The sequence below is a fragment of the Lissotriton helveticus genome, chromosome 8, assembly GCF_964261635.1.
Source record: "Lissotriton helveticus chromosome 8, aLisHel1.1, whole genome shotgun sequence".
NCBI classification, from domain to species: Eukaryota; Metazoa; Chordata; class Amphibia; order Caudata; family Salamandridae; genus Lissotriton; species Lissotriton helveticus.
Window position 1 is genome coordinate 453,294,434 of NC_136069.1, and position 20,783 is coordinate 453,315,216.

Below are 20,783 nucleotides of genomic sequence, written 5' to 3' on the forward strand. Positions count from 1 at the left end.
AGTTCATCCAGGAACTGTTAATCTTCACCTCTGGGCCACTAGAGACAAGGTGATTGATTAGAGATCACAAACTTACTACTGCCTGGAAAGGAACTCTGCACAGCATCGGAAGCGAGGAGTGCTTTTTGTGCAAACACCTGCCTGTCTCCAGACTCCATCGAGGTCGCGCTGCTGGTGGGAGCTCTTCCGTGGTCGACGGAGTGCCTGTCAGCTCCCAGCGAGCGCTTGAACCCATTTCCATTGGCTGCCTGCACCGGGGGACTGCGAGGCCCAGAAGCCTTTGCTTCTTCCACCTGGTGCCTCTTCCCCCGGCGGTAACGGCCCCTATCTGCCGCCTTTAACTTTTCGCGACACCCGCTCCGCGGGTGCCGCTTACAAACTTACTACTGCCTGGAAAGGAACTCTGCACAGCATCGGAAGCGAGGAGCGCTTTTTGTGCAAACACCTGCCTGTCTCCAGACTCCATCGAGGTCGCGCTGCTGGTGGGAGCTCTTCCGTGGTCGACGGAGTGCCTGTCAGCTCCCAGCGAGCGCTTGAACCCATTTCCATTGGCTGCCTGCACCGGGGGACTGCGAGGCCCAGAAGCCTTTGCTTCTTCCACCTGGTGCCTCTTCCCCCGGCGGTAACGCCCCCTATCTGCCGCCTTTAACTTTTCGCGACACCCGCTCCGCGGGTGCCGCTCACAAACTTACTACTGCCTGGAAAGGAACTCTGCACAGCATCGGAAGCGAGGAGCGCTTTTTGTGCAAACACCTGCCTGTCTCCAGACTCCATCGAGGTCGCGCTGCTGGTGGGAGCTCTTCCGTGGTCGACGGAGTGCCTGTCAGCTCCCAGCGAGCGCTTGAACCCATTTCCATTGGCTGCCTGCACCGGGGGACTGCGAGGCCCAGAAGCCTTTGCTTCTTCCACCTGGTGCCTCTTCCCCCGGCGGTAACGCCCCCTATCTGCCGCCTTTAACTTTCCGCGACACCCGCTCCGCGGGTGCCGCTCACAAACTTACTACTGCCTGGAGAGGAACTCTGCACAGCATCGGAAGCGAGGAGCGCTTTTTGTGCAAACACCTGCCTGTCTCCAGACTCCATCGAGGTCGCGCTGCTGGTGGGAGCTCTTCCGTGGTCGACGGAGTGCCTGTCAGCTCCCAGCGAGCGCTTGAACCCATTTCCATTGGCTGCCTGCACCGGGGGACTGCGAGGCCCAGAAGCCTTTGCTTCTTCCACCTGGTGCCTCTTCCCCCGGCGGTAACACCCCCGTGCACAAACCTCCCCTTAAATTAAACCGCATTACACGCAACGCGGGACGCGCGCGAGGAGAAGCGCGAGGCGAAGCCCGGGCCAAGGGCGGGCCCGTTTCAGCCCGTTCCAGACTGTGAGAGACTGGACTGGGCCACGGTATTTGCGTTTCCCCCTACCCATTTGTAGATCTGTGTTGGTAAAAATTTGTGGGGTCTTACATCCTAGCCAATATTTCAACAGTGAGACCTGTCTGCTCGTGACCTAGCATTTACCACGTCTGAGACGCACAGCGCGCGACTATGACTAGAGCTACTAGAAGCAAAAAGACAGATACAACCACTGACATAACTGGTCCACTTGACTTATTTCTAAATAAGGCCAATGCAGCCATTGATAATACCATCCAATTGATAGATCGACGGGTGTCTCATGAATTGGAGATGGCCAGAAAAAGATCGTCAATGGGCCCCTTGGCTTTAGCACAAACCCCAATCCATAAGGGTCCGATTATTCCCCTGTTGAATCAAGCAAGTGCACTAGTTCACACAGTTCCAAATACTGTGGACCTGTCGGCAACGCAATTGTCATTAGGATCTGATTCTGTGGAGGATCTGGAAAAAACACCGGACTTACATCTCATACAAAACCAAGACACGGTGTTAGAACCTAACTCCACGGGGGAAAGGGAGGGTGCTATACCTAAGAGGCTAAGCAAGGGGTTGATTACACACGAGATCACACCGGTTCCACCTAATTGTGTGAACCTTTGCAACCTGAATAAGAATAGTAATAATATTGTAGTGCTCCAAACCCCACCATCCACCATCAGTGTGATCCCTAACATGCCCCCACAGATTAAAGCGCCACTGGGGAACCTGGATGCACTAGGTGCAGCAGGGGGTATACATAAACCATGCACCACATGTGTGACATTACATGACTTTCTCACAAATAGCATGGGGGAATTGTTAAAATACCATCTGAAACCCCTGGAAAAAAGTATAGGGATAATTGAAAAACAACTTGCTAAATTGAATACTCCTGCTTTTATCCAGAAGTCATTGAGTACCCTAGACACGGGGGAGGGGAAAACCAAACAGCCAGTTATACCGGCTAAACCGGCTCAACCACCTACCTTACCTGTTGTGTGTCCAAAGCCCCATGTACAAGATAAACAAGGAAACACCCAGACTAAAAGTATCAAACAAAATACACAAAATACCCCTAACCCCATAAATGTAGAGTGGAATGGCCAACTCAATATTACCAGCGATAATGCACAACCCACCCCAGCCCTAGTGGCTTTAAACACACAATTAGCCAACCTTAAGGATATGACACATAAACCACAAAAAACCCAGTCCTTCCAATCGCAGGGAAAACAGAGGACGGGTACTAGGTTCAGGCGGCCGTTCCATCTCCCACCTGAAGCTACCCCGTACACTGTTGTCCTAACAGGGGTGTCAGAACTGCCAGAGGGCTCGGAGGAGCCCCCGTGGTCACTAAGGAACAAAGTTCTGCAATGGCTAAGTCAAAATAGACCTATTCAGCCATCGCATCTTAGCAGAATAAATTCAGTCAGAAGAGTGTTTTGGATTGGGGACACGAAAAAAAGCCTACAGGGTGACTGTGTTATAGTCAAGTGTGACGATCCTGCCATGGCTGACTATATCGCTTCTTGGCCAGCGCTAGAAAAAAGGGGGGGGGTGGACGTACAGCGTCTCTCCTTCTTTTATCCACCGTTAAATATTCCCAATTATGAGAATACAACTGGTTGGGATGAAGTCCAAGACTGGCCTTGGACACAGGTAGGGTACACTAATAGAAGCAGAAATAGGAACAACAATAATTACTGGAACAGAGGCTGGGATTCTCGCCCCTGGCACCATAGTAGAGGTAACCCAAATCCTGACTATTGGGGGGGGGGTTCCCATAAGGAACAGATATGACTGCTTAGACATGGTCGATTGACCAACAAAGGTCATTACAGGGGTATCACAAGTTCCAGCCCCCCAATTAAAGATCTATGATGTCTCTTCCCACTTAGAAAACACTAACCCCATGATGATAGAGATTACATTAGAGCATGACACGGGTAGTGGAAACTTGTCAGGCCAGCATCTAATAGAAAAACTTAGTAAGCCACTGAAGGAGAGCGGACTTGAGTTTACAACTGAAACCATCAGCACGCATCCATATCAGAGCACAGTAGACAAGACTAAGACTCAAATTATAAATGAGATGGGAGCCCTGCCCGTGGGCATTGTCTCACTAACTAGTCAGGAAGAATCCAGTCCATCCAATGGGGAGAAATGTTCGTTAAAAGAACATCGTGGAACATTGCAGGGCTGGCTAAAAAAGTGCGGGACCAGCTATTCCTAACTTTTGTGGAAAGGCAGGACATAATCTGCCTACAAGAGTGTTGGGACTTAGAAGAGACCCACATCGAGGGTTTTAGCACTTTTTACGTTCCCTCGATCCAGGGCAACAGAGGCAGAGGTTCTGGGGGACTGTGTATCTTTACTTCTAACCTCTGTAACGTAGAACAGAGTATGCATGAGGCAAGCGGGCCAAAAGCAGGCGTAGGGAGCTTGTTACAAGGCCTGTTTATTAAATCAAATGGGCGCTCCGTTTTTCTAGTCAACCTTTATAATAACGCGCCAAGAGTTGAGGTTAAAACCTTAATAGTGGAATTGGACTTACTGTTAAAGAGAGGTGGGCAGGCGGCAGACTGCTTACTTATAGCAGGGGATTTTAATTGTCACCTATGCCCCTATAGTCAAACAAAAAACTGTGGCATTTTTGACTTAAAAGGGGACCCTACCACGCATTTTGAACACTCCATAGGGGGAAATTTGTTAAATCAATTCATGCATGAATGGGATTTGGCTTTTGCTAATGAACTTTGTCAGCCACCCGTAGCGTTTCAGACAACTTTTTTTGGCCACGGGGCAGGCACTGTAATTGACTTTATTCTGGTCTCCAATAGGAATCAAGGCTGGGTGAGGGGTTTTAATACGGAGGATTTAGCAATAAGCGACCATTTTCCTATTAGCATCTCCCTTAGACTAGGGAAATCGGGGACTCAGAAAATAAGCACTATGAATATACTGCATGGCCGTTCAGTGGCGCTGGCCAGAAAAAATGGCTACGCCATCAAATGGGCAAAAATTGAACCCACAAACTTCTTGAAAGATTTAGTGCAGAAAGAATCTGGACAATTTGCCACCTGTCTGGAACCAAACACCGACCCCGAGCTAATAATACAGGCGTATGAAGGGATTAAAGCCACAATAAACGCCAAGTTAACTAAAAAACTAAAGGTAGGGGATGACACGAGATTATATGGCTGGTTTAATCGAGCCTGTACCAATGCACATAAAGTCCTTTTACAGGCTTTAAAGACCGTCCCTAGGGATACCGGCCGAGTTAAGGAGCTTACAAGCTGACCCTCCTGACCAGAAAGAAAGAACTAAAAAATGCAGCGTGGGAAGCCCTGTTAAAGGCAAGCGCCCTAAGGGATAATACGTCGTTCTGGAAAGAAATCAATGCCCCCTTCTTCTTGGATAGGAAGGTAGACTCCCTGGAAATAGGCATATCAGAAGACGTCTGGGTCAATTATTTTACCTCCCTTTATAAGAAAGAATCACTTGCTTTGGGAGATGAGATGGATGTGGGGCGAGAGGTTCTTTCACAGCTTCAGGGAAATTTCCCACTAAAAGTAATGTTTACTCCTGCAGATCTGGAACAAGCGATTTGCCAGAGTGCTAGTCTAAAGGCCCCGGGACCTGATGGAGTCCCCATTGACTTGTTCAAGGGGAATGTAGATCTTTGGGCCCCCTTACTAGCAAATGTATTGAACGCCTACACTAAACTAGGTTTCCCCCACACATGGAACGAAGCAATAGTCATCCCAATATTTAAAAAAGGGGACAGACAAGACCCGAAATGTTACCGCCCTATCTCCCTGCTAGACAATCTAATGAAAGTGGCAGGTAGGGTGTTGCTAACCAAATTGCAAACTTGGTCCAAGAGCAATGGGATACTTTCAAAATTCCAGTATGGGTTTAAGTCGGGTGTGGGAACAATAGAGCAGGGTTTAAATTTGTCCCTTATAATGAATAAATACATTGGTTCAAAAAAAGGGAACCTGTTCCTAACATTCGTCGACTTAACCTCGGCGTTCGACTGTTTGGATCATGGAATACTGTGGAAAACCCTGACCACAATGGGAATAGATAAAAGCATTTTAAGCTTTATCCAGGAGCTGTATAGAGACGCAGGCGCTACAGTGAGATTTGGCAAAAATGGCGAGCGAACTAGAAAATTTCCAATAGCAAAAGGCGTTCGCCAGGGCTGCATTCTTGCGCCATTTTTATTTAACCTATATATTAACGAGGTAGCGGCTTTTTTAAACGATCTGGAGGTGAATTACCCCAAGATAAACGGTCTCGCTGTCCCATTATTGTTATACGCCGATGATGCGGTGATTATGGCCCGCACTCAGCGGGGACTTCAAAAGGCATTAATGGGCTTTGCAACCTTCATGAGCACTAGAGGCCTAAAAATAAACGTGGGGAAAACTTTCACGATGTCATGCACCACCAGAAAAAAAGCACCGGACTGCAAAACCTTTGTTAACGATTCAAAGATAGCAATGACTAAAACCTTTTCTTATCTGGGAATCATTTTTAACAATAGGGGGACATGGTCCACAGCGATTACCTCCCGGAACCTGGCCTTTGCCCGCTCAATAGGGGCGGTCAAGCAATTTGCTAAAAAGCTTGGCGGGAAACCGGTAGACACACTACTTAAGATTTATGCAGCAAAATGTGTGTCTACAGCTGTCTATGGGGCGGGGATCTGGGGACTTGCAGATAGCTCGGAAATCCAAAGGGTGGAAAATGCTTTCCTGAGGTATCTTTTAGGTGTCCCGCGCTCCACATCTACTACTATATGCCACAATGAACTTGACAGATCCCACATTAGTGATCTGATAAAGTTAGCGCCAGTCATGTTGTGGCACAAGATTTGGACATGCGAGGACACGACCTTTAATAGGGAAGTAATTCATGACTGCCTGCAGCAAGCTAATGGCGACAAACAGCCATGGCTGGCCTATGTTAAAAAATTTCTGAATTCTATCGGCCAACCAGAATTCTTTTTGAACCCAACCTCATGTGCCCAAGTGTCAAAAAAAGCATTAAAAGAGACATGTCTTGGTCTACTGGAGGAGAGGAGATATCATCTAGATGGGAATAAGCCTACCATCATAGCCCATCGCCAGATCCTCCATGATCATGGCCTTCATCCTTATCTGGGGCCAAATTTTGCAAGTTATCATAGAATGCTTTTAGCACGATTGAGGACGGATTCTTTTTTCAGGCTAATAACGTTCCCTGTCCCAAATGATTGGTCTGGGAAATTGATGAAATGTCCGTGTGACGGAGTAGCCACCCAGTCCAATATACATTGTATTCTTTTCTGCAAGTATTATCAGTGGGGGAGGAAAAAACACCTGCTGCCATTATTAAAGCTGTGGGGTTTGAGAAGCTGTAAGACTGCCCTTCATAGATTGTACCTGCTCCAAGATGAGCTCACTATCGTAGTGGTGATAAAATTCTTGTCGTTCATTATAAAATGTAGAGGAACCATGAGAAATGATTAGAAGGCTGAGGGTTTGTTGGAGTATTATATTGTGCCTAATAACATCACATAATACATAAATATGATTATATTTACCTCAACCCTCTTAATAATCCTAGGAATTTATTTTTGTATTAACTGTTTTTATGAAATGTTTTTAGGGTTTTTAATATTAGGTTACTTGATTGACAAGTGTAACGAAGAAGAGCTTGTTGCAGTGATTTCCCTTTTTAATCTAAGTGTTAAAATGTTGTGTTCCTATTGTATTTTGTTGAGTTTGCTTATATGGTGTTTGTCAAATACCGAATGAAGCTATCTTTTGACTTTGATCTTTGACTTTGATTAGAGATCTGGCTTTTTTGTATGCAATCATTGGAGAATGTGCCATTCCCTGTCCCAAGGCAGGGTCACTGGTAATCAAAGGCCAATGCTTTTTGACAATTTTTCGAATGCTTTTGTGTTGGTTACTATATGTTAAAATTAGGCGAGTTACATCTTTTTCTGTCTCCTTTTGGTTTGGAACATTAACCCTTGCCAAGGATCTGCTGGGTTCCTTAGCTTTTCTTATCGACTCATCCACCAATCCTGGTAGATAGCCTCTCCTCAACAGTCTCCCCTTACAGTCGGACTGAGCCTCCGCACAATCTTGCTCATCGCTACAGATCCTTCTGATGCGGAGCATTTCACTGTAAATGATGCTACTAATCAAGTGTGTGGGATTGTGGCTTGAGGCATGCAATATAGAATTGCCCGCAGTGGATTTGCAATACAATCTAGTTCTCAAGTCATTACAATGGATATAAATCTCCACATCCAGAAAACATATTCCACTGTTGCTGATCTCACTAGTGAATTTCAGGTTTAAATCATTAGCATTCAAGTTGTTAACGAAATGCATGGCCTCCCCCATGCTCCCTTTCCAAATAATAAAAAGGTCATCAATTAACCTGTACCACTTTACAATGTTATTAGACATAATGTCTGGAAATGTCGGTATGAGGACCTGTTCCTCCCAGTAGCCCATATGCTGGCAGGCATAACTGGGGGAGAAACAGGCCCCCATAGCGACACCCCTGACTTGCTGGAACACCTGATTTGAGAACAAAAAGAAGTTATTCTCCAAACATAATCTGATCATTGTCAGTAACATTTTGTTATGTTCATGAAATTTCATTAGTCTCCTGTTGAGAAAGTATTCGATTGCTCGCAGTCCATCCCTGGGGTGGATGCTGGTATACAAGGCAGATACATCCAAGGAAATTAACAGATAATCAGATTGCCATTGTATATCCTTTAATTTCTCTAACTGGTCGCTGGTGTCCAAAATGAATGAGGAAAGGCTTCTGACATGCTCCTGGAGAAAGACGTCTACATATTTGCTGGTATTCTCCATTATTGAATTGCATACCGAAATAATGGGCCTCCCAGGGGGCTTCTCAGTGTCTTTATGGATCTTAGGAATAAAGTAGATGGTAGGCATCACTGGGTGTTCATTTTTTAGGAATTTGTACTCATCCATGGAGATGAAGCCTTTACTTTTCCATGCCATGAGATTAGTGTACAGTACATTCCAAGCCCCTTGGCCTCTACAATCGTTAATCTTTTGTGGCAGTTTCTGTCATTTAACTGGCCCAATGCCTCCTCCGTATACATTTCTCTGGGCCACAACACAACCTTTCCGCCTTTATCGGACTGACGGACTACCACATTGATATTATTCCGAATTTTCATGATTAACTGATGATACGCAAGATCACGGTATTGTCGTTTTTTATGTACATTTACCTCTTTCATGTGTAACTGCCTCAAATCAGATGCTACTTTTTCATGAAATACATCGATATTGTCTTTTAGCATCAAAGGGCAAAATGTTGATTTTGGTTTGAAACGGGTAGATACTGTCCCCATCTGGTTTCCTTGGTATGGTTCAGCTAATGTCTGCGTGCTTTCAGTCTGAATTTGCCATAATTTATTGAATAATTCTGCATCACCTGCTGTTAACGGTGGGGGACTTAGGCTAGGTGGGACACTCAATGATTTGGCCTCTGTTTTATTAGTCATGTGGTACTTGCGGAGCTTGAGCTTGCATAGTCAAAAATGTTTTTAGCACTGTAAGAGAGGCCTAAGGCCAAGACATTATTCTCTTTCTGCGACAGTGGTAAGGTTGTAAGGTTAATGACAGTATTAGAATCATTCACACTGGTGCCACTTACTTGCGCTTCCATTGCTTGCTCTGTTTCATGTAGGTTGGCTTGGTTAGCGCGTTGTCGCTGTTTATTGTACTTCCTCCTTGTGCTGCGTTTGATGTTTGCCCTTTGTGTCAATTGGCACTTATGACACCTGACCGCAGCGTCTGCCCGCGGTCCTGGCGCATACAGTCCAATTCCTGTGCCAGGGTAAACTTGCGAAACCCCACTCTTTGCACCCTTTGTTGATCATTGTCTGATTCACTGTCAATATTAGAGCTCAGGTCAGATACTGAAGATGCCTCAGGTGGGGCACCTTCCCCCTGTTGTTCCACACTGGTCATTGATGCTGTGCTCTTGGTTTTTGCCTTCACGTTATCATATTTTTGGGCAAATGTAAAAATGTGCCCATTTTCATAGTCCAACCTGTCTCTTTGGAATTTGTAGGTCTTTCTTTTCTTTATGATCTCTTCCTCCTTTAATAATCGCACTGTAATTTCCTCCCAGTATTTAGTAATCAGCGGATCATTTGGCAGTTTTTCAATTTCACCATTAAGTGCGTTCATTTGTCTGAGTAATTTGGCCCGGTCACTCTCGACGTATTTTACTAAAATCTCCACTAATCGCCGAGAGGGCTCCAGGTTGCACTCCGCCCACTATAAAAGCATATCGGGGTCTGGATCCTCATATGATGGTGCCACCATGATACGCAATCCTCGAGGTATTCTTCCTACCTCCAGGTATTTACTCAATGAGTGATGTTCCCACCATTAAGCTTGCTCTGATGTGCTCGCTTTCTCTAGGGCTTTAAAAAGTTATTTTAGCTGGGGCTGTATGCCCTAAGGACTGCTCGGTCTCCCTCATGATGTTGATTCCCCAGCCGAGGAATCTGTGAACATATCATTCGCTGCCTCCTCCCGATTTCTCAACATGTCGGCAATCATGGTGTCATCCAATGGGCAATCCAAATGTTTTTATTCGACTCGGGCCGAAAATCTGTATTGTCAGCCCCAATCTCGCACACTTCTCAATGAGGCTATCAGCGGGACACGAACCACAAAGAGTAATTACGGCAGAGTATAGGATCCCCGGTCAGCCGACCTCCGACCCCTCTCGACCTCGTCACTCCTACATAGTTTGTTGCACTTCCGCTGCCCCGGGGCTACCACGGCTGCTCCTCCACGGAGAATTATATATATATATATATATATATATATATATATATATATATATATATATATATATTCACTGAAAAAACCATAGGTTATAGACCATATATAGTTAGGAATTAGCATTTACAAAACCTTGAAAATTCACTGAAAAAACCATAGGTTATAGACCATATATAGTTAGGGATTAGCATTTACAAAACCTTATTTTACTCACACAAAACCATTGAAATTCCATATATAGTTAGTTGTACTAACTATATATCGCGCACCCGCAATCCACTGCTGATCATGTCACATATTACATCATTCATGACATGGTCAGTGACATCACTGATGACATCACTGATGACATCTCAAATGACATCACTGATGACATCACTGATGACATCTCAATGACATGACTGATGACATCACTGATGGCATCTCAAATGACATCACTGATGACATCACTGATGACATCTCATTTGACATTACTGATGACATCACTGATGACATCATTCATGTGATAATACGATGAACTTCTTCAGACTCTAAAATAACCTTAGATACACTCAGTGTAAACAGACACTCACAGACTGTCACTCATCCATGGAGTTACTCACACACCTACTCAGTCATGCAAAGAATCAATTACACCTCCATTTCCTCAACTATACAGTTATACATACCTTACTTATTCAAACATATACTAACACATATTTACTCTCTTTTACAATCCCTGATACAAGTTCACAATGATCAATACAGCCACTCACACATTCACGGACTCTTATGCACAGTTATTTATATATGTCAACTCTCACATGTACTGTGTTTTACATATGTTCTTACTTTGACATGTAGCACTCAGATATCCATTCACTCACCAATGCACTCAGTCAACCGCCCATACACCTGTTTCCACATGCACTTTTGAATCCATATATCTAGTGAATCAACTGCTTACACATCTATGCACAGAGTCATACACCTCCCAGCCACCCACACACACACTCAGTCTCCCATACAAATACTGGGCAACCAATCAATAACCCATATACTTACTCATATAGCTACTGATCAACACATGCAGCAGTTTACAGAACAACAGACATAATGATGCACAAATTAAGACAGTTTACTGACTAACCCATGCACTCAGTGACACACATTTAATCACTCACTCATACAGTCAGTCACACACCTACTAAATCCTTCATCCAGACACTTATACATCCACTCATTCTTCAATATGTAAGACATTTGAGATGTCATCAGTGATGTCATTTGAGATGTCATCAGTGATGTCATCAGTCATGTCATTGAGATGTCATCAGTGATGTCATCAGTGATGTCATTTGAGATGTCATCAGTGATGTCATCAGTGATGTCACTGACCATGTCATGAATGATGTAATATGTGACATGATCAGCAGTGGATTGCGGGTGCGCGATATATAGTTAGTACAACTAACTATATATGGAATTTCAATGGTTTTGTGTGAGTAAAATAAGGTTTTGTAAATGCTAATCCCTAACTATATATGGTCTATAACCTATGGTTTTTTCAGTGAATTTTCAAGGTTTTGTAAATGCTAATTCCTAACTATATATGGTCTATAACCTATGGTTTTTTCAGTGAATTTCAATGGTTTTTTAATAGCAAATATCAAAACCTTTACAATGTATTCTTCTTTAAATCGAAAAATATTTTTTACATGTTTTTAATACAATTTTTTTAAATTATTTTTATTGTTTCGCTCCCGGTACGCGAACCGGTTAGCTTCCCGTTAGCTCAATTCGGAGCCGCGACCCGGTCCGCGAACCGGTAAACGTTCCGTTTGCGCACCTCTCGCGTTAGAAAACAACATCGTGACGCGTCGCGTCAGCATGACGTTTCGCGTTCTCGCGTGATACGTCATATGACGTGCTACGTTCGCGTACCCGGAAGCGCAGCGGTACGCGAACCGGAAGCGATCCGCGGCGCGGCGCCGACTGCGTAACGTAAACACAGCAGGTCATGTGACTCGGTAATAACACTTTTCATTGGTTCATTTCACTTTTGGTTTCCTAATGATGTAATACTAGGTCATGTGATCTAAAATGAACACTTTTCATTGGTTTAGAACTTTTGCTTTTCCCAAATGATGAAAACCCCTCCTTCTTTCCTCACTCTGACTTTCATCTTGGTGAGAGAAAGACCCTTTATTTACACTTTGACATGGCTTCATTAGTAGCTTCAGCTGGTTCTAACCCACCACCTCCACCAAATCCAAAGAAGAGAGGACCACCTGCTGAAGTAATTTTGCAAGAAGAGGAAGAACAGGAAGAGGAGGAAGAGGAGGAAGAGCCAAGGTTTTTGCCAGAGGAGCCCAGGAGGTACAATCGAAAAGAGAATTACATTTGACAATTCTATAGATTTCCTGAGGGGCAAAAAAAAGTGAATGCACGCTACGTGTTTTGCCGTATATGCGGTGATAGATTGTCAAGGGGAACTGAAAAAAAATACAGTTACGGCAATCACACTATGCATCGGCATATGAGTAGGTGGCACCCAAATAATTATAGTGCTGCCCAGCTACGTGATGAGCAACAAAATCCCCTCCCAATGGCAAGAAGATCGGTTGTTCCAGAGGTGTCGGGACCAGAGGCGAGGGAGATGATCCCAAACATTCAAATGTTGTTTGGGCACGTGAAGCAAGTGTGCGTGCACTGCGGCGATTTCATCTGCTACAGGGAAAGTGGCATCATTTTGATTATGAGAGCTATTCAGAATCATGTTAATGTTTGTCCGAGACGCCCCAAAAAATAAATTCTTTTTTTTTTGTTGCTCCTGTTGAGCCCTTTACAATGGATCGTTTTTGTTTCCCCCCCCCAAAAAAAAACCAAAAAAATATAAAAACGTTCAGAAAATACAAAAAAAGTAAAAAAATGTTCAAAAAATACTAAAAAAAATATAAAACAACAAAAACATAAAAAAAAAGTTCTTTTCAGAACTACCTCCCCGTTATAAAAAAATTGGTAGAATATTTGGAACTCTGCCAACCTCTATTTCTCTTAGTTCGCTCCCCGGAGCGCTACCCGGTACGCGTACCGGAAGCTAACCAAAAAAAATATTTTTTAAAAAAAAGAACAGTAAGTATAAGGTAAGCAAACAGACAGTTATGTGAAAAGAAAGACAGCTCTAGGGAGTAAACAAGAGATACTGTTACCTACAATCCACTGCTGATGATGTCACATATTACATCATTCATGACATGGTCAGTAACATCATCAGCAGTGGATTGCGGGTAACAGTATCCTTAGTTTACTCCCTATAGCTGTCTTTCTTTTAATATAACTGTCTGTTTCCTTCCCTTATAGTTACTGTTCTTTTTTTTAAATTTTTTTTTGATCAGTCAGAAACAGTGACATTAATAGAAACAGAGAGAGTGAACAAGAGTGAAGAACTATGGTCCTCCTCAGCCACCCTCAGAAAACCAAGGGGGTCAAGATACATCTACCGTGCCCCCTTCTACCCATTCTGAACATTATTTGCCCTCCATCTTGTATCTTGATTCGACCGAAACACAAAATGGTGGACTCCCGTAACGCTGCTGGTTTGCGAACCGGGCCACTTCCCGGGAAGCGGTCCAAAAAAAAAGGTGGGAAAGTAATTCACAGACACTAAGAGTAATAGAGACGGAGTGAGTGAACAAGACTGAGGAACTATGAGAACAGAGGGACTGAGAAAAAGAGTGGAAGGAGTTGAGTAAGTAGGTAATAGAGAAAGGAATGAGGAAAGTAGCAAAGGCAGGAAACTGAGGGTTAAAGAAGTGAAGCAGTGGATCTAATAGTAGGTGAATGTGATAGAAATGTAACGAAAAGAGTACAACTATTTACCTTATAATTGCCGTTAAATTACTCACTTTTTATTTTTATACTTTCAATCTGTGAAAGAGAGAACCAACATTTGAAAAATATTAAAACATGTATTTAAAAATTACAAAAGACAAGGGAAAAGATTGAAGGACAAATAGTTTTTCAACAACTTTGACACTGACAGAAGCTTCTGCTTCTCCAGGTCCCCTACACAGTCCTAAAGATATACATTTTAAACTAACAGTATCTTGATACAGATGAAGTGAGGCCTATCTTAAAACATGGTGCATCTTTTTCATTGCTCTTGTTTCAGAAAAGTGTCGCTTCAGGATTCCAATAACATGTCTCCTATCCAGAGGTTTGTTTGAGGTGAGGCCTACTCAGAGTTCAAAATGAGATTTACACTTGTTGAAGTGTACAGAGGAGATAATATCTGTGAAAGTCTACCAATGAAGTGAGTCATGTCCACTGCACTCTTCAACAAAGTAGAAACCTCCTATGTTTCCCTGGACAGACCTAAACTTGATCTGCACAATGTGATTCGTAATGATAGGAAACACAGGTGATGTAATTGAAATACGTGCAATTTATTTTGCTCATTTCTCAATCACATCACTTGCGTTTCCTTTGCTTAGGTATCTCATTGTGCAGATGTAGTCTAGCATATGAAAGAATACGCAGAAGTGCAGCACTGCATGCAACAACTTTGACACTTACAGAAGCCTCACCTTCTCCATGCCTCCTACTCAGTTCTACATATACATCATAAATGCAAACAGTACAGAATTAATTATACATGTTAAATGGTTTATTTTTGCTGTTCTCAGAATGTATCAAAATTCACTAAAAACAGTGACTTGAAGGTATTCATCATGTAACAGCGGGGAAAAAAAAACACAATCAAAATGATTGTGTTTAAAAAACCTATACAACATCAGAAATCAAAATTCAGAACTCCTTAAAGTTAACTTACTTTCCATGACGTCCAAGGATGTCCTATGAACAGCTTACACTCTTTTGTGCTGTTATTACTTTCAGCCCGCCACTTTCTGAAAGAAAATCTCCATCGTTTTTAAAAACACGTTACATGCAATAAATGACTTCTTGCTCTCTACCACAATTTTCCACAAGGCCAAATCTTGTCAGAGCCATTGATAACTCTTGGATTTCTTGTAAGCCAATCCCGTCATTTGGCATTTCCGCAACTTTCAGAATTAAAATGTTGAAGATCATTTTCACAATCCTGGAATAGTAATATCTTCCCCTTCTTGCTCAGTCATGTTCTACTTTTCCTATGACACTGATACAAGCAGACTTACACTACCCCTATGACTACTACAATTATTTAATTCTCTACATCACTTTTAATCACAAAGCAATGTAAAACAGTAGACAGCATTGCAGACTTACATTCCCTCTACTCCATGTTTTGATTGGCTGCTTCAATTAGTTTATAAAAAGAAACAGTTTTTCTGAACTCATTCAAAGTGCACGTATTTCTCCATAATGTCCAGTCCTATGGTTAGAAGTTATGTCTCTGAACTACACTTATCCTCAAGGCCAAATTGTGTAGGAGCCATTAGAACTTATTGAAATTCCACAGAGCACATCCCGAGATTCTTTCCCTAAAATTTTGGTTTTAAAAACACCAGGTAAGAGTTTTTAAGGTCATACGGCAATTTTTTTTGGAAAATTAAAACAGAATCATTGCAAAATGACCAGCCATTTCTAGACTTTAAATAAGCTGTGTAATGTCCTGATGTTGTTGAAGGACCGTCATGATATATAATTGCTGCAGTTACAAAAGTCCTTCCTGATATTGACAACTGTGAAGCCACAAATTTTTTTATTAAAGTTGTCAATTTTGTTCCATCAGGCCTACATCGTTGGAACATTAAAATGACATACTGGCCATATGTTCGTATAAATAATGTGGACATCATTTCAGATTTACATTGGCTACACTCCATGTTGTGATCAGCTGCTTTTACTAGCTTATTAAAAGAGACTGATTTACTGTCTGGCAAAGTTAAATATATAAATCTTTCTGAGTCTACACTAGTAGTACTTGATACCATACAGTTCTTGCAGTCATGCTGCCATTGATAAGAAAGCCCAAACAGCTGATCTACATCTACACCTTCAGCATGTAATACATCAAGCATATACATTAAAAACTCCTGACAATCTTGCTGAATATTTTGAGAGAATTGTGTTTGGCCTGAACATCTGTCTAACAGATTTCGAATTTCAGACACACTTTCTATGTTTCTTCTATCAGTGGTACATTTCTCTAACACAGAATTTAACAAACTGCAAAATCTTTGATCAGAATTGACCACAATCTCTTCTTTTACATTTTTTAGAGAAAATAAAACATTTACCACTACATTAGCATAGCAGTTGACACCAGAACTGTTTTCAAACTGAAAACCAACAACATCTTCAACAGAATCCTTTTTGTTTCTGCTTGTAATTTTAGGTTCATTGACTTTTTGTCTTTTTGCTACAACCTCCCCAGTATTGTTCTCATTTCTTCGTTTCCGGCCTACCACACGTTTCTCAAACAAAGGATACTGAGGCAAATGTGGCGCATACTCTCTCCTTAACACAATCTAGATCCGCACAAATGTTTGTGACATCACACTCAATCAAGTACAATCCCGATAAAGTTCTAACTCGTGACAATGCCACATATGCCATACCCTCCTTGAACACAGAACTGCCAATATTCACCAATGCACTGTCTACGCTTAAACCTTGCGATTTATGAATTGTCACCGCATATGCCAAGCAAACAGGAAACTGCTTACGGCGAACATATAAGTCTTTTACAAGCAAAAATCTAGCAGAACAACGAGCAATTAGCTGTACTTCCTCAATGCCATCGAATTTAATTTTTAAAAATTCAATTCCATCTCTATTTCTGTATTTCACAAAATCAACAACATTACCCATTGATCCATTTACCAGACCTCTTTCAACATGTAAATTCCTTCTTAAAATTATACGGCAGTTCAAGCACACATTCAGAGTCTTTTCAAAACCTGCAGTTTTAGATATACTCTTCTCTAATGAATCCAATTTTGTTTTCAGATTCTCAGACAAAATAATTGTTGATCCCATATGCTCTACTCTATCAATAGCTTCCAGTTTCACAATCTCTTGCTTTTCTAAATGCAACATTTTGTTGTTAAATTTGGCACATTCTGCAAGAGTTGGCATCAAACATATTCCAGATTTCTTCTCAGTAATTTTCTGAAAAATATTCTCAGGCACAACATCTTGTTCTGGATATAAATTTGACAGTAATCGTGCATGTAAAGCTTCTTTCCCATGCTCGGACACTTTTCCAATTCTAACATCTTGTAGAATAGTCTTGTAAACTTCATCCTTCGCCTGACGCATATTTTCATGCAGTTCAGCATAATTGAAGTTTAACCATATATTGACATTGCCAATGCTGCCTAGGCACTTCCTGGTATCTTCATGCGTGAGCATTTTGAACACAGGTTGCCCTTTCACTGGTGTCAGCTGCAAAAGATCTCCGAAAACAATGATGTGTTTGCCACCAAATAACACATCATACTCTGCTTTGAGAACTTCTTGCATCCTCAAATGCACAAAAGCAAGCATGACATTGGAAACCATGCTTACTTCGTCAATGATAAGAAGTTTCATTTTCCTCAAGATTCTTGAAACTTCAAAACAAGCATCTCCAGATAGCTTGTGATATTGTAATTTGTTGTCATGCTCCACTGGCAGCATCAGTAAACGATGTAAAGTAATCCCTTTAATATTATGTGCTGCCAGTCCAGTTGGAGCAGTGACAACACAAGACAGCGATGACTCTGTCCTTTCCTGCAAATAGCATGAAATTGCTTTAATGAGGAAACTTTTTCCAGTTCCCGCTTCTCCACTCACGTACAGTCGGACAGGCTTCAACGACGTACATGAGCACTCTTTCTTATCATGACTTAATCCATGATCAATTTGCATGGTAACTTCGTCATATATTTTCCTCTGCTCAACGTTAAGTTGTCTTTCCAACTCTTCTAAGTTAACCGCATCCTCCTGAGCATGTGCCATGGCTCTTTCCACTTCATTCATAGCAGTGGCAGCTTCATTTTCAATAACAGGTCCTCCTAGTGGATCCTGACTCAATGAAGCAGAACTCTGACTGTCCTGAGAACTGTCTCTGGCAATCTCGGCTGCAATCGTTGCTTCCTGCTCAATTTCCGCATTCAACATTTCTACATATTTGGGAAAAGCAGGACATTCTATGGTCTCCTTGGCGGCATTGAAAGAGTCTTCGTAACAGAGGAAATCTCCAAGCAGTTCCTCTTCTGCACGCCAAGGCTTGAAAAGTTGCAAAAGTGCTAAATAGAAAAACTCCTTTTTTTCAGGAGATTCGCCACTCAATTTTCGATGGTTTACCAAGTGGCATTTTCTTTGCTTGACCAGACATCCCTCACTTCCTATTACAGCATACACTCCTTTCTCAGTATCTTCTTTGATGTTCCTCTTGAATATGTAATTTTGCAGAACCTCATACAGACAAACATTCTCGAGGTGACTGCTTCGATTTGGATAATATGTATCCAACATGTTTGTCTTCAAAATGTCGGTACTGTTTGGCTCCTTTTCCGCCAAATACTCAATTTCCCGCACAGGTTTGAGAACTCGATTACGCGTTGCAGCAAGACCAAGACTCGCCCAAACGATACTCCTGGACTTGGCATAGAGACTTGCTGAAGACAACCGGTCAGAACATTCGTACGCTCCGATTTCTCGATGCGACAACATCTTCAGACTGAAACTGTACAACTTCTTGCTGAGGCTCTTTTCATGGGAAATGTCCTCCCACATATCCTTCAATTCTGTCTTCTCTTTTTTGGTGATGTAAGACGTCACATACCGAGCCACAGCCATACAGTTATCAGCCACAAACTGTATATCCATGTTAGCATTCCACATGGACAAAATCACCGGGTTGTAGTCGTTGATGTACTTGGACTCTTCGTTCCTCTTCAAATTGTAAGTGTTTTTAGGTGATTTCTTCATGACATTGTGTCGCAGCGAAGACATCAAACTGTTTACTCTTCCTTTATAAATCACCGGTCGTGGAAAGCCGAAACGACATTTAGTGTAGAACTTGTCCTTGTTTCGGAATTTACGACGGCAGTACTTTCCACATCGATGGCTTTGGAAACGCAGAACTTTTTCTCTTAGGCTTTTCTTCTCCTTTGCATTTGGAACAGCACACGTAGAATACTGTTGGATGAAACTCATCACTGAGTCTTCTGGATCCGTTCCAAATTTAGGTGCATCCTTGATCCACAGCAACATATGTATATGAGGAGCACCTCTTGCTTGGTACTCTTTTCTCCAGAAGAAATCCAACACCTCTCCAAGAGGTGGATTCTTCTTATTCATGATGAAAGACATCATAGCTTCAAATCTATGATTGAAGTACCTACATACATTGACTGGATCCAAAGAGCACAGTTCTCCGGGTGTCTTGAATTCGATGTTATCTACGTTAGCATTTGCCTCTCGTAGAAATTCAAGTAAGTCTTCCCAGCCATACTCGGCACAGCTCAGAGTGAGGAACCATGTGGGAGTACCTAAGTTCCTCAGCATACATTTTAAATCACCATGACGACGGTACCAGTACTCATTAGTACCACGCTGACACGCCATGAGATTAATCAGGTGAGAATCCAAAATACTGTCTTGGACATTGACTTTATCCATAAAGTCACTTGCCGAGATGTTTTGCATGTGTATACCACTTTTCAAGATGTGGTTCACTGCATATGACAGTTCAGACAGATCGCTTTCAAACAGGAGATGAAACAAATAAGGAATGCATTGTCGAAACCTAGCATCTCCTGCATACAATCGCAAAGTCCGGTATTCAGAAGCAGGAATTTGATGAGGTCGCTCATCATATCTTCCTCCCTGACCTGTTGGAAAAAGCTGTGGGAAACACCGAGCTTCCAAACTTTCCTCCCAAACACTAATGGGACTCCCTTTGGCTTGTTTCATTTGAAACAACTCAATAGCATTCCCCATGACTTCCTTGGAATGCAAAGGATGAACACTATAATGTTCATATATTTCTTCACTAGTAGAGGGTTCTACTTTCTCAATTTGACCAGCACACAAATCGCTATCCTCTTCCTCACTTACTTCCTCTTCTGCAACATATACATTCTTATAGTATTTATTATTTTTTTTCAAATACAATGTTGCCTTTTTAACTTTCCTAACATCTACTAAATCTTGCCATATTTTCTTATTCTTTGTCGGAACCCCATTAACTAAGATAACCAGAGGTTCCTCTTCCACTTTTTCTACTCCAATTGTGTTAATGTTTTTCTTCAAATCTAGAGGCAAATAAACAACTCTTCCCTTTAATCCTCTCTGTAAATCTGATGGAGGCAATTTCCCTGTCTTTGGCTCCATTCTTACAATAGCCTGAAAGGGATGGATACTTTGAATCAAAATAGATTCATAAGTATTTAAATCCTTCAATTCAGAAGGAATCTCAACCAATTCCAGATTATTATGAACTGCTCTAGCAGGCATCTGGTTTTGATTTAATTTGCAAGAACAATAAGTACACACACGTTGATCCAATCCCAAATCAAAACAATTTTCTACCATCAAGTATGTTGCAAAATCCTTCCATTCACTATTAT